Below are 14,912 nucleotides of genomic sequence, written 5' to 3'. Positions count from 1 at the left end.
TCTTTCTTTCAAATCTTTGAGTAAAATTGACAAGACAAACACCATGAAGCTTATCCCGTGCCTTCATGTACTAATATCTCCCAAAACCATCATTGCCCCTTGAGAGCATGAGCACCCCTATTCTAGAGGCTTGTTTCCAGAACATCCATCCTTGCAAATTCCAGACAGGCATGTGTAGGGGTTGAGGCTTCGTGCCAGAAGTTTCCATGGGACAGTGGACAAGCAGATTCCCAATCACTTGTGTTTTAACGCCATCTCAAATGAGCATCTTTAGAAGTCTGTTAAGAAAAATGATGGAGATAGGAGAGGATAAAATTTACCATTATGCCACTGTTTATGGCCACTGATGGTCAAGCAAAAATTTACAGATGTGTTAGAGCTTAATTCCTGATGATCCACAGGTAGGTAAGACAGGAGGGCAGAGTATTTGAAAAGGTTGGCAGAGGTGGTTCGTAGTGGCTGTGAGCTCACTAAGCTTTGGTTTCTTGTGGGCCTCATTCATTTCCTCTGTCCCACTGCCTTATTTACTTTCTCCTTCTTGCCCTCAGGACTTTCAGAACGGGACGTGACTAGTTATTCTTACTTCACCTGAAATGTCTGGGTGTGGCAGACCACAACGTAATTGTAGCTTTGGATATATTTTCCAAGTAAAATGTGATTTTGTCTTTCTGCTACTCCAGCAAATTGTCATTTTCATTGCAAAAAAAATCCAATGCTATTCAACAAATAATTTTGCTGTCTTGTCAACACATTAAGGAAACAAAAACTTTATGGCACAGTCGGACTGCACAATATAGAAAGGTATTTTATAGCTTCCATATTTATTTTGCTTTGATTTTCCCCCCAATATTTTTACCTGAAGACCTGCCAACCTGTTGACACTTCGCCCCAAGTTCAATGGTTTTCCTTTTCCGAGAAAACCATGGAGAGTTTCCTCTATGTCCTATATGGTGACAGATACTGAAAATAATGCTACTGCCCAAGAAATACATGCCTTTATGGTATTAAATAACAGCAAAATTCCTCTTTCTTTCTCCGTAGTATCACATCAATCATATCTTGAGAACTCTACTGAACGACTCTCCACTTTGTTTTTGCTTTATATGTGGAAAGACTGAAGTTCCTACAGATTGTAGGATTTTAGTGAGCCAAAGAACACAATTCTTGGTCAGATAACTTATCCACCAAAAAGGTTTCCAAATGCCGGACAGACCCCAATGTTTTAAAGCCATTTGCCTTGAAATTTCTTAACAATGGCATCCATTTCGGATCCATCTTTATGTCTTCACAGCAGAAAGTGGACAGTCTAACCCCACTGCCATGTGATACATTTTTGATGAATGCAAGAACAAAAATGAGTCAGGACAAGAAAACATTAGCTTTCTCATATTGTCACAAAGCTATGGTGATATCATAGAGATAACATTGTAAGGAAGTTGTGAGAAAAAGATTACTACTATATTTTTAACCTCTAAGGTTGAAGATATTCCTCAAAACATTCTCTTAGTAACTTATTAAGATTTGTCTTCAGGAAATCTAGCTAAATCTTTTAAAATGATATTTTATCTTGTATTTTCTCTTGAATGAAACTGTTGCCATAATTGTAGCATTTCCCATGCAAATGAAACCCAAGTCAAAACATCCATCATTAAAGCGGTGTCAGTTTGTCTCTCTCTCAGGAACTATGGCTGGTCCTGGGAGGTGATCCATATGCATGTCCATGTCTCCTTTGGGGGCAAAGCACTATGAAGAAGACTTGAAAAGAGTTCCTCAACACATTAGGATCAAAAAGAAAAAGAAAAGAAAAAAAAGGCAGTGGATGCAGAAGGAATGGAACACCATGAGACATTACCCAGGTTTGCCTTCCAACTGTGGCTGTCAGGATGTTTTAATGGGTTCTTCAGAAGACCCATTTCTTGGAAGAGGTGGACAGCACCAAAACAGCTACCACAGTTGTGGTTAGGGATCTTGCTGTTAGCTTCTTCCCTCGACCCCCAATTGTTGGTCAAGGATTTCTGGTTGACCTGCTCATGAGGGATTCTGGGAAGGAGAAAGTGAGGCACCATTTCTTGAACATTTTCTTTGCCAGGTACTTCCCTGGATATTTTGCATATTCTGTCAAGTTTGCCCTCACAACCCTATAAGGTATTATTTCCAAAGTACAGGTGTGGAAATTGAGGCTCAAAGAGGTGAAATAACTTGCCCAAATTCACATAATGCGTGACTAACGGACCTGGAAATCAAACTCTGATCTATTTAATTCCAAAATCTGTAGTCTTTCTACCACACTTGGCTTTGCCCATAGGCAACCTTTGGGGTGGTCAAGAGCAGCCAGAAGCGAAACGGAGTCAAGAAAAAAAGGCATGAGGAGCTCTCCATCTGGAAGCTGCCCCTGTATAGCCACGCTGGTCAAAACCATCGCTATTAGGAGAGGCTGTGGAGAGTCCTTACTGTTGGCCATTGCTGTGGGCAGGGATGCGGGATCTCCACAGACCTGGGAGCCCAGCTAGGAACTGGCTAGGGATGAAGTGTTTCTCACAGACCTCCCATCACTCTGCATCCTTTAGGGATGGGGGGAGGAGAACAGTAATGACAGTCTACTTACTCTCTATACATCTTCTACAGAGAAGGTGCAAAGCAGAGAGGTTAAGAATTTCTCCCCAGGAAACCCATAACCAAAAATCCAGAAGCCATAATTTTAAGCTGGAGCAAATTACAAAGTCCCCAAAAGTACCCTGGCTCTCAGATTCTCAGATAGAGGGGGAAAGTTAAATCTCTTTTCTGTTTATTTATTCTAAGTTTTCCTATTTTGAGCTTCAAGAATTGTTTTCAGGGTAAAAAAGATGAACAATTGGTTTGTGTTTACTTTCTCCATGTAAATCACATTTTCCCCTGACTTCATTTGTTCACACCAAAAAGTCCTAATGGTTGTAGTCTGGTCTCATACAGAAGCATCGAGACCACCCTCCATCTCTGCCCCCATTCTCTTAGCCATCGATCAAGTTAGTTGCCCTGAACATAGTAGAGTCACCACAGAATCCAAGCTCTATGGCAGCAGGAACCATACAGCAATGTTCTATTCCTATTTCTCAGGACAATGCCAGGTATATAAGTGCTTTCATCAGTGCTGCTGAATTTGACCAAATTATTTAAAGAAATTGTAGAGCTGGAGAGAATCTACAAAAGATGTAACTCAAACCCCTCATTCTACAGAAGGGAACCAGAGAAGCCAGGTGGTTTCTCCATAGATAAGCAGGTAGTGAGTGCAGAGCCAGGCTGGAAGCCAAGTCTGGTCCATTGCTCTATGCCACACAGCCTCAAAATTGAAGCAGGCTCAATATTATTCTGTTGACTCTCTCATAAGAACTTGGTTCTGCTTTTAGAAACATCTAGGATCAGATGTGATTTGTAGACTAATTTGCTAATGATGAAATGGCCCCCACTTAAGGCACTATGTCGGATAAGATGTTTTCGGCTGCAAGTGACAGAAAATCCAACTCAACTGGCTTAATAAAGAATTCTACTGCTTGCATAATTGGGAGTCTAGAGGTAAGGCAGGTGTCACATGTGACAGGTTACAGTTCCTAGTCTGTCTCCTTGTCATCCTATAGCTCTGCCTTCCTCCCTGTGCTTTATTCTTAAGCAGGCGGTGAAATGGCTATAATAGTACCAGGACTCACATCAGTGCTGTACAGGGCAGAAGGAGGGGAGGGTATCTGTTCCTGTGTATCTCCATTAGGGGCAAGAAACTTACCTGAAGCCCCTAATAAACTTCCTCTTGCCATGTGTGATGCTTAATTTTATTGTCAACTTGACTGGGCTAAGGGATGTCCATATAGCTGGTACAACATTATTTCTGGATTTGTCCATGAGGGTATTTCTGGAAGACATAACATTTGAATTGGTAGACTGAGTGAAGAAGATCACCCTCATCAATGTGGGTGGGCATCATCCAATCCATTCAGAGCCCAAATAGAACAAAAATGTGGAGGAAGGGCAAATTTGCTTTGTCTACCTGAGATGGGACATCCGTTTTCTCCTGCCTTCAGACATCGACTCTCCCAGTTCTCAGGTCTTTGGGTTCAGAACCAACCTTCCTGATTCTCCAGCTTGCAGATGGCAGACTGTGGGACTTCTCGGCCTCCATAACCACGTGAGCCAATTCCTGTAAAAAATCTCTCTCTCTCTCCCCGCGTGTGCATATGTATACACACACACACATGCTCACATACACACCCAATTGGTTCTGTTTCTCTGGAGTGCTCTAATACACCAGACTTAGGACAAATGGACGTCCATCCATGATGAGAGGCTTTATTATATCTGAGGTTGCTGGTTTATAAAAGGAGTCCTTGACCTGGTTCCTCACCTCTGAATTCCTCATCTGCCCAAAGCCCTGTTTCCCACCATTGTCACCAACTAATTGCCCTGAGGAACTCAAGGGAGTTTTCAGAAACACTTAACTGTTTCTCCAAATTGTTTTTTTCTTTTTTGTTATGTTAAGAGATGCAATCATCAACTACCCTGAACCAGACCCAGCCCCACCGCAAGAGCAGCGCCTGCGCAGATGAGCTAAGAGATGACGTAAAGTCACCCTTTACTTAACATGTGATGTATGTGGAAGCATGTTTTCCAGCTGAGCCTGTGAAAGTGAATACCCAACTCGCCTTTTTGAATATTCATTCCCCAACCGAAATAAAAGGCTCCTGCTGTCCCATGCTCAGGGAGAGCCATGACTTTGGGAATGATTCTGTGTGGTCTCCTATTTGCTGCAAATAAACTTTACTTTGTGTGACAACTACTTCTGGTGGACAGTCTGATTCTAACTCACTGGGAAGCAAACCCGCTTTAGTTCGGTAACACCACCACCACTAGCTCTCATTTGCCCTATCTTCACTTCTCAAGAACAACCATTGCTTGAGTGGAGACAAATTTTCTGACGAACAGCCTAGTGTTTAGCATCACATCACCTTGGCTTCCACTCGCATCTTGCATTTGTTTCTGTTTTTATAACCAAGCTTCTCCTCTGATCCTTGCTCCTGACTTCCTGTTGTGGTGAACTGTCTCGTACTCTGCTTGCCCCAGGTCTGTGACTCTTTGCTTTTTCCTTTCCCAGGGGCTGTAGCCATGGCCATGAACTCCCTCTCAAAAGCTGCAAGCCTATTTCATTTAGATGACCTTTTTCCATGTCAGCTACTTGTCTGCTCTGTCCTGCTCGTCTATGTCTCCTGCTCTGAATTTTCCACATTGAGTTGGCCAATTATTGGGATGCTTTGCCATCTCTTTTTGGACTCCTCACTCTCAATTGCTTGCCTTGATGGTAAGCCTCAATATCCAGCCCCAATCCTTGTCCCCAGTTGGAGACCCTGCACTAATTCCTATTAACTATTACCAGCTCTATCACAGTTTTTAAGGGTCATGCCCCATTCCTAATACCATCAATCTATTCATTAGTCAATTATTTCTTAAGACATACCCTAGGCAGAAAGAGTAAAATTGTCTTCCTAGCCAGCACAAGGTTTCTACAGCATCATAGAGCTCAGAAGACCTTACAAGATGGCTTAGTTCAAGCTCTGCAGCTCCCACAGCACTTAGTTTTACACTCCATATTCTGTTTTTGTATATATCTTCTCTCTTTTTTTTTTTAAAGATTTTATTTTTTCCTTTTTCTCCCCAAAGCCCCCCGGTACATAGTTGTATATTCTTTGTTGTGGGTCCTTCTAGTTGTGGCATGTGGGACGCTGCCTCAGCGTGGTTTGATGAGCAGTGTCATGTCCGCGCCCAGGATTCGAACCAACGAAACACTGGGCCGCCTGCAGCGGAGTGCGCGAACTTAACCGCTCAGCCACGGGGCCAGCCCCAAATCTTCTCTTATAGCCTAGTGACTATAAGATCCAATAGAACTGGGGCTCTATATTATGTATCCTCTATCCAGAATGGTGCCTTGAACATGCTACTAAAGAGTGATGGACAGAACGAGCCAGATCCGCAAATGGAACTCTGAGGTCACACAGCTAGTCAACAGGAGAGCCAGAACCAGAACTCAGGTTTTTCTGATTCCTTGGTTGTCTGTATTACGAAAGTGAAAAATACATAATATTGGCTTTAACATAGTTATGTGTATCTTATCATTATCTTCCATCAATGCATATGAAAGGATTTTGCAGATAATTTCTCCTTTGCCACTCACACGCCAGTGGGGAGAAATTTTTTTTTTTTTTTAATCTTCCTGAAGGACTGACTGAGGTAAAGACTAGCAAAGTCACCTTGTCACACAGCTCCATTCAGTTTCATACACTCCTCTCATTTGCTTTTCAGACCAACAGTTAAATATCCCCATTGCCACTTCAAGTCAAAGAAAATGCTGCTCGCTTTGTCAACAGCAAATAAAACATGGTAACTACTTTGCAGTCAGTTCGTGTGTTCATCTTTCAGCATCTATTATGAATCTATTATGAATCAAGCTATACTTGGCAAATCTGTGAAAGAGCGTGCGAAGTTTTCTTGCAGAACAAAAAACAATAACACTCATATTCATGGATTGTGATATTCTGGGATAGCCATATGTGACTAGTGTGTCTTCAAAATATTTTATTCTGTTGATACATAAAAGGTTTGAAAATGTTGTTTTCTCGGCCTCTGATGTTCGTGGAGGCTAAAGAGCTGGCAGCCTGGGTTTTTTTTTCTTATTCATACGCACAAGTTATACCAGAAACAGCCCGTCCGATGTAACACGTTAATGTCTTCAAGAGCAAAAATGTGTGCCCTGCTTGTTAGGGACACAAAAGGCACTGGTCTTTAACAGAAAGTGACTGTTAATAAATGATAAATCAGACAAGGCTTTACCAGTGCCCAGTTAGTGAATGTTTTTTTAAAAAAAGTACCATGGAATTAAAAGAGGGTTCGTCTGCCTCCAAACCAGGTCTGGGATCAGCATAAGGATACGTTGTGTCATAGAGAAAAGATAGATATATACTTATAGTTTATTTATTAATACCTCATCTAGCGACAGAAGGGGTTTAAGGCACCTTACATAGAGATTTCTACTATAAGAAGGAGAAAAATAAAACAGGCATAGTAAGTGAGAAAATGAGGGTGGTATATAAAGTTTATATAGAATTCAAGATACAAAGTCTTAAGTCAATGCTGGAATCTTTCAGCTAAAAAATATGCATAAGTGTGTCTTACTTTTGAAGAACCAACATACACAAATCCAGACTTCTGAGCCAGAGAACTTAAGAGGCTAATATTTACATTTCCAAAGTATTTTTCAGTTTACAAAACAATTATCGCTAAATTCCTTTAAATAGTGAGGCTTTTGAATTTAAGTACATTCATGCTGTTGATAAAACTTCAGCTTATCTATATATGGCATTTTAAATCCTTTCTGCTATGACAGGCACAAATAAATCATTTCTATTGCATAGGATGTGAGGGTGCAACCCTGGCAGGGCGTGGTACTGACAACTACCTTGGAAATATTTAATTGAAAACATGAATGAGAGGGTGTGAAACCAATTGCAGAACAACAATGCCATGCATCTCTACAGTTAGGCCAGGATTCCACGTACCCGATTAACTTCAAAGATATAGGCTGCCTTGCTGGGGAGGGAATCATACATCTGTAAGTTCTTCTAGCTCCTTTCTCATCCTCATCCTCTAAAGAATTCTCATTCTGATCTTTACTAGATGGTAACCTCCTTGAGATCAGGCCTATTTCACCTGAGAGCACCCAGCTCAGCACCTTGAATACAGTAGGCACCCAAAATGTTTCCCAAATTTTGCATGGAGAAAGGAGGGAACAAATTCCTTATTGATTTCCAAATCCATCATTCTTAAAGGTTAGAGTAAGAGTCAGATTCTTTCATGCATTTTAGCCCAGCAGTAAATTCATTTCAGGGTCCCACTCTGAGACTGGAGGGCTGAGACCCCTGGCAGCTTGCAGTGACTTACAAGGGCAGGGGTAGGTTGAAAGGGGAGGGAGATGGGGCCAGAGGAAGAGGCCGTTGCTGGATGAGAAAAAGGTGACACAGCTGGTCCTGTAGTCAAAACAGATATAAGGGTCAGATACACACCATAAACCATCGTCACCACCATGAATGGGCTCAAGGCAAGCAGGAGGAGCAGCTCTTTGACCCTTCCATATTTATATCTCAAGAAGCAATACTCTGTGGAATTTCTTTTCCCCTTTAAGACTGCCTTTGACATTTATTCTAATCATAAATGTCAGAGTTGTTGCCAAAAAGTGATTAAGCAATCCCTCACTCAGAAGTTCCCAGGATAGTCCTGGAGACTAAAACCTCTGAAGGGCAGTCCTGCTATATATTCTCTTTTTGCTGTTTTTCGCCATCTGATTTGCCGGTTGTTTCTTTGGCTGTGTGTGTGTGAACGGAGGGAAGGATAACCTATTTCAACCAAAAGAAAGCTTCCTTTTTGAGTTTTTACAAAGTCAAAAGAAATTCTGAATTTGAGAGTTGTATCTTTAAGAAAGCTCTGGGCTATGCTTCAAAGGTGGTTCTTCTCACAGACGACAAATAATGTGGTCAAGTTCAAAGGAAAGGACTAAAGTTTTGCTTTTAAGATAACCTATGTGGTATCGATCCATCTCTTAATTTTCACATAAAATTCTTGAACAGCTAAATCCCCCCAAAAATCTGTGCCTTTAAATTTTTTCCTGCTGAAAGTTTGTTTTTTGTAATTTACTTTTGCATTTATTGTTGGATAATGATGTAGTACAGAAATACATAAAACACAAGCTGTCTCTTATTTTGTTTGGTGATAAAATGCTCAATTCAAAACAGGTTATGTTGCATGCCCTCCGCATCCTGAGCTGATATCGTATTGTTCAGAATAGAACATGTCAGCCTAAATAATTTCACATGCATCTGTTTTATTAGTAGGTGCTAATTAAACATGCATCTTGTGGAGTGACTTCACATAAGATCATTTTGCAGTTTCCTGTATTATTTATGTAACACTTTGGGATCTGTGGGTCACAAATCTTACTGTAAATTTTTCCTCTTAAAATTATTAGTGGAAAGTGAAGTCCTTCTCTACAGGGTTTTTCCAGACATGCTTGGAAAAATATTTCAGTGTGAATTTAAAACCAAACAAAAATGTATTACTGATGTACACGGTATTATCTATTTCCTAGAAGATTTATAAGCCACCACAAATGTTCATTCTTTGAGAGCAATGCCCTCTTTTAATTGGAGGTCCACACACTCCCCCTGGATATCCATCCAGTCCTGCTCTTGGGGCCAAAATATCCATGCAAATCATAGTCAATATGAAGATAGCTGATGATGAGTTTCTCTGGTGGCTGGGAGGTGGGGCCCTGCCCTAGTGATTTGTAGGGTCCAATACATCATACACACTGACCCAGTCTGGTCAGCATAGGGTGCTTCCTCTGTCCCCGTGCCTCTTTGCCAAATGCATCTCAAAACCTCAAATCTGTAGCCAGTAATTGTTTCAGAAATGGCCACCTTCCTTTCCTTCTCCTGTTCGTCATGCTATCCCACCGTGGTAGCCCTTCATTCACGTAACTCATTCTTTAGCTATTTGTACGTAGGTAGTTTTGTGACTTTAGGCAAAGCCCTCCATCACTCTTCTCTGAAAAGAAAATAAATCAGCATTTCTCAGAACATTATGTCCATAAAATTAAAAAAGTCTTGGTGAAATCAGCTTGTGACCCTCTCGATTTACGATGCGTATTAGTGTAGGAAACGTTCTAAGTCCCACAGCAAAGAAACTTGTTTGGTTTGCTTAACTTGACGTCCCACAATTTCTTTGATCTCAGAACCTTTCTCCTGGTAATATGTTGCCAACCTTCAGAACTAGCAGGAAACCATTTTGAGAAGGCTCCACTAGACAGTCTTTAAAAGACTGTTCCAACTGTAATGGACACTTTCATTCCCTTCTGTTATTCTATTCTTTCTCTCACAAAGGATTTAAATGCTTAGGTCTCAGCTCAGTTAAACTAAATGACTCCACAGAGTCAATACTGAAAAAAAAAAACTTTTAGCTTTTTTTAAATTGCTGGAGCTTGAATCTGGGAGATGGATCTGCCCACCAGTCACATAGTTCATGGCATTTAACACACTCACACACCAGCAGAGTACAGTACGCTGAATCTTTGAAAGAGTGACTAATACTCCACTGTGATAGGACAGACGCTTGGGGTTTTAGCCAAATCTTGTAAATTTAGCAAAGAATATCAGAGCAACTCCTTCTGTTACCCTAAATGTCAGGGACTCTTACATTTTCATGAAGAACATGCAGGTCTTGGTTTTTAAAGGTCTTACATGAGCACTTTCATTGAAAATCATAAGGTTTGTCTACACTAAGGAGATGAATGTTATAGTCAGATGCATGTGAAAAATTGACCTGGAAGTTCCAGCAGGCATGTGGTAGTCCTGGGGTGTTGATTAGATCAAATCTCAGCCCTCTGAGAGCTCCAGTTAGCCTATTTCAGGACCAATACGACCACTTTTCCCCACAGCCAATTTTTAAATATAATATATCACAGATTTTCTTGCTCTACTATCTGGAATTGAGCTAAGTAAACTATACACTAGTTGAGACCCAAAAAGCACATTGAGTATGAAGATTAGCTTTTATGTGTTGCCCCATATCGTTCACTACACTAGCATAATCTAATTACCTCCTCGCTTAAGTAGCTACTTCCTATTTCAGAGTCTAGCCTACCCAGTTCTTGCCATAGTTTTATTCCAGCATGAAGGTTATAAGACAGTCTATGGAAGGCAGACTTAGTTTTAAGGAGTGCACATGCCTAGCATCTCATGTCTACATGATGGCTGACATCTTGACTTGCCTCGTTCCAGTATATTTGTTGAATTTTATCCTCTTTTCTTTGTCTTGATTTCTGACTTTGTGGTGCTCCTGGCAGCTCAAATGTTTTCAGTGAAATGGCCTCCATGTTAATCTTCCAATTATTTTTTCTACTTTGCCTTGGCTCACCTACATCTGGCTTCCTATCCTGAATCCAACTACAATTGTAGCACAATTCTACATAAACAGGTCCATTTAGATGTGCTGGGGCATAGAGGAATAACAAAGAGTATTGAGTATGTACAAATAGACTAAGCAGGTAGCATGGGCTAATGAATTTTACAATTAAATGGCCACATTTAGGTCCAACCCCTTGGCCAAGTGGTTAAGTTCGCACACTCCACTTCGGTGGCCCAGGGTTTTGCCGGTTCGGATCCTGGGCACAGACATGGCACCACTCATCAGGCCATGCTGAGGTGGCGTCCCACATAGCACAACCAGAGGCACTCACAACTAGAATATACAACTATGTACTGGGGGCTTTGGGGAGAAGAAGAAGAAGAAGTAGAAGAAAAAGAAGGTTGGCAACAGATGTTAGCTCAGGTGCCAATCTTTAAAAAAAAAAAGGCCACATTTGAGTAACACTTGTATGCAAGCCACTTGGGTATAGTGTCATAGACTTGCCTTCTAGATGAACTCGAGCCATCACGGATTGCTCAACTCGATTCTCGTTTTTGAAAAGCCTTCCCTGACTGCCTGAGCTCAAAGAGTCTCTTTTTCTGAATTTATATCACTCCAATTGTCTGCGCTAAGTGCCAGAAATTTACCATTGTCTGGCATTGAATTATCTGCTTGTCTCGTTGGCTCTATTTTTACACAGATACAGTCTTCCTAACCAGATGAGGACTGTGTCTAACAAATTTTTATACCTCCTACAACGTGTAGTATTAAATAACAAGGAGATAATCTCACAGATTCCATCAATTAGTGGGATATGGGGCAAAGAGATATATATTTGAGTGAACTGGAAATTGAGATGGAACATGACCATTGAGTAGAATTGATGGAAAGGGAAGAAGAAGGCGTTTAGAGGCAGAGGAAGAAGACAAGGGAAGTTCAACTTGCTGTTCTGAGAGGCTGGTTTAAACTAAACACTACTGTTTCCTTTCTTCCATAAGGTTTTCAGAATTACCTTCCTCATTACGTAATTACCTACGCTAGACAAATTAGACAAGAGTCTTCCAAGAACTCCTAATACTCGCATAAAATAATCACAACAAAGGTCCCAGGAATTAAGCTTTAGGGCCCCTCTTCATAAGCCTCTTTACCCCTCTGACAGCTCATGATAATGCTCAACTAAGGAGGGAAGAAAGCTTTACCGAAAAATTCCTTGCTCATTCCCCTAACTCCACCCTAGTCTCCATAGTCTTCGGGAAGCTGAGACTCATGTTCCAAAGAGCGTGGTGCCCTCCTTAGAATGCTGTAAGGTCAAATACACCCTTCTCATTATCACAGAACAGTTAAGTTTAGTTTTTCTTTGAAATAACTTCTGCCTAGGAGTGATTAGCTTGCCCTCTTTACATATTCATGGCTTTTTGTTAATAGCATATGTAGCTATGTCTTTACCACTTAAAAAAAATCATTTTTAGAAGGATAAGCAGTAGTTTCTTAATGGTAATATTTGATCTACCCCAATAAATGATCCCATAAAGCGTTTGCTATTAAAGAGGCAAATGTGAAGGTAAGGCAGAGTTTTCTTTCCAAAATAATTACAGTGGTACCCAGGTGGTTTAGTAAACCAAAATACTCCCAAACACGTGGGCCCAGCCTCCACTTTGGGATGTGACGGCAGACTAAGAAAGAACTCATCATGTTACTTTTAGATTGATAGCTGTAAGCTGTCTAATTGCAAATGAGTAGTTGCTGATGTCCAACTCCTCAGAGGCCGGGACAATTTCCTTTAGTCTGTAATTACAAACAGGGGCAAATGAATGTTCATCTAGTATGATTTGAAGACAGAGTCCAAAAAAAGAATTGTTAGCATGATGAACTCTACCTCAAAAACGTATCAGATAGGTAGGCCAACAAGTGGATCCATGGGGAGACCCACAAGGTTTTACAGTTACTTACAGCTACAGAAATTATAGAAATCAGGGCAAGAGGATGCCAGGGAGGTAAGATACATTTATCTCTGTTAACTATCCATCTGCTGTGTTCTCACATTTATCTCAGCATGATGCAGTCCACTGGAGTAAGAAAACCTATGTTGTACGCCTGGCTCTGCCTTATGCTTGCAGTATGGCTTGGGAAATTTTACATTATCTCTCTGAGTCCCAGGTTCCTATTCTGAAAAATGGGGACACGAGTGTGTTCCTTGTTCACCCAAATGGGTAGCCGTGAGGATAAAATGTGATAATTTGGGAACTGGCTTGGTGTCCTGCCATTGATAGGTCAAGTCTAGAGGAGACTTCCCTGAAGGCTCCCTCCCTCTGTCCACACAGATTGCTGTAGAGTTTTGTCTATCACTCCATTCCACTAGCTACAGGTCACCCAATGCCAGTGACAGACTTTGCTTCTGATGAGGTCCTCGCTGCTCCTCCACCTTACCTTTCAACATAATCTTTTCCAAAGTACTTTGGAACTTCCCAAGATGGCCTTCCTCCAAAATGTAGCGTTCAGAAGCCCTGGACTAGACCAGTTCCACTTGTGTTCAACCCCTTCTTCCAAAACTCTGATCCAGAGCCTCAGACTTCAGCTTGCCTGGAAGGAATTTAAAACAAGGAGAAATGTGAAGATGCTGTAAATTGAATAATTCTATTCTATTGTAAAGTAGCCACTGCAAAAGTCATTTTAGTTGACTGTCCATCTGGTCCTTAAATTCCCTACATGGCTTCTGTGGGAATGGGATATTCACTGAACCTTCTGAGGCAACCCATTCCATCTTTGGATAGCTCTGATGGTTGAACTGGAATCTGGGTCCCTGTCACTCTTGCCAGTGTGGTCCAAGTGTTACTCATTGATGCCATATAGAAGTCTAATCACCCTTCCACATAATGACTCTATTCATATTTAAAGACTTTTTCTTTTCTGGCAAAAAAATCTGCTTTTTTCTATTATATCACATAGATATATTGCCTAATGTTTCGTTGCCCTGTTTTCTTCTCTCTAAACACTTCCAGTTTTTCTAGCTTGATTATAACAACTAGCAATAATGGCTAGTACTAATATGCAGCTAATAATCTGCCAACTCATCAACGAGATTATTACAGGCGGTTTTTTGAGATTCTTAATGAAGGTCCAAAGTCTAGCTTATTTCCTTATCTGCAAGCCTGAGACATTGTCCATGAAAGAAATCAGTTCTGTTTGACATGATTTGCTCTTAGCGAATCAGTACTAGCTCCTAGTGATCACTGCTTCTTCTCATAAATAACCCATTCTAGCACCTTGGCCAGATTCACTTTTATTCTCTTTCTAGAAACCAGAATGACAGACATCTCAGTTTTAGAATCTTCTTTGTTCTCTATAACTCCTTACAGATTAATGACAATGACTCAGCAATCTCTTTAACATTTCTCATTTTTATCTTTTGATAAGAGATGAATGGAGGAAAACCATTTGGGTTGAAGAATAAATGCATCTAACTCTGTGAGTCCGGTGTCGACGCTCCCTTCTGTGTAAACCTGCTGTTACTGCACAAAATTGGGGCTGTCTTGCCCGATGCGCGTAAATGGCCAGTTGATAACAGCATCAGCCTTTGGGAAAAGAGACAGGGGGCATGTGCCCTCAGATCTGTCTCCCCGATTCAGGATCTGGGGCAAAATTTAAGAGATCAGGGGGAACAGGCTGGCAAATGGAAATGCTGGCAGGACAGGTTTTGATTGGTGGGCTTCCAGCATTTGTGATGAGGTTCCAAACATTTATGACAAGGTTCTCAACTTTTATGACAGGGTTCTAAACATTTGTGATGAGGTGGGGAAGGAATTTTTACACCGGATCTTCCTAAATGAGTGATCCCTTTCTTCTGATAAGAGTCTGACTTTCAAGCGCGGGTTGGTCGTGTCCCGGTCCTTTGTTTCAGCAGTCATTTCAGGTCAAGATTTCTTCTTCTGCGCATGCTCTGG

General features: G+C 41.1%; 1 long non-coding RNA gene across 1 annotated transcript; it reads right to left on the bottom strand.

Moving 5' to 3' along the window:
- Positions 1-12,527: 12,527 nt before the first annotated feature.
- LOC139077416 (uncharacterized) lies at positions 12,528-14,691 on the bottom strand. Its single transcript, XR_011529915.1, has 3 exons — positions 14,434-14,691; positions 13,399-13,551; positions 12,528-12,756 (listed from the first exon to the last, which is right to left on the bottom strand). It is a non-coding gene; the product is annotated as an uncharacterized lncRNA (long non-coding RNA).
- Between the last annotated feature and the right edge of the window lie 221 nt (positions 14,692-14,912).

The sequence above is a fragment of the Equus przewalskii genome, chromosome 19 (genome assembly GCF_037783145.1).
Source record: "Equus przewalskii isolate Varuska chromosome 19, EquPr2, whole genome shotgun sequence".
Taxonomy (NCBI): domain Eukaryota; kingdom Metazoa; phylum Chordata; class Mammalia; order Perissodactyla; family Equidae; genus Equus; species Equus przewalskii.
Note: the sequence above shows the minus strand (reverse complement) of the source record. Positions and strands in the feature narration are given on the sequence as shown.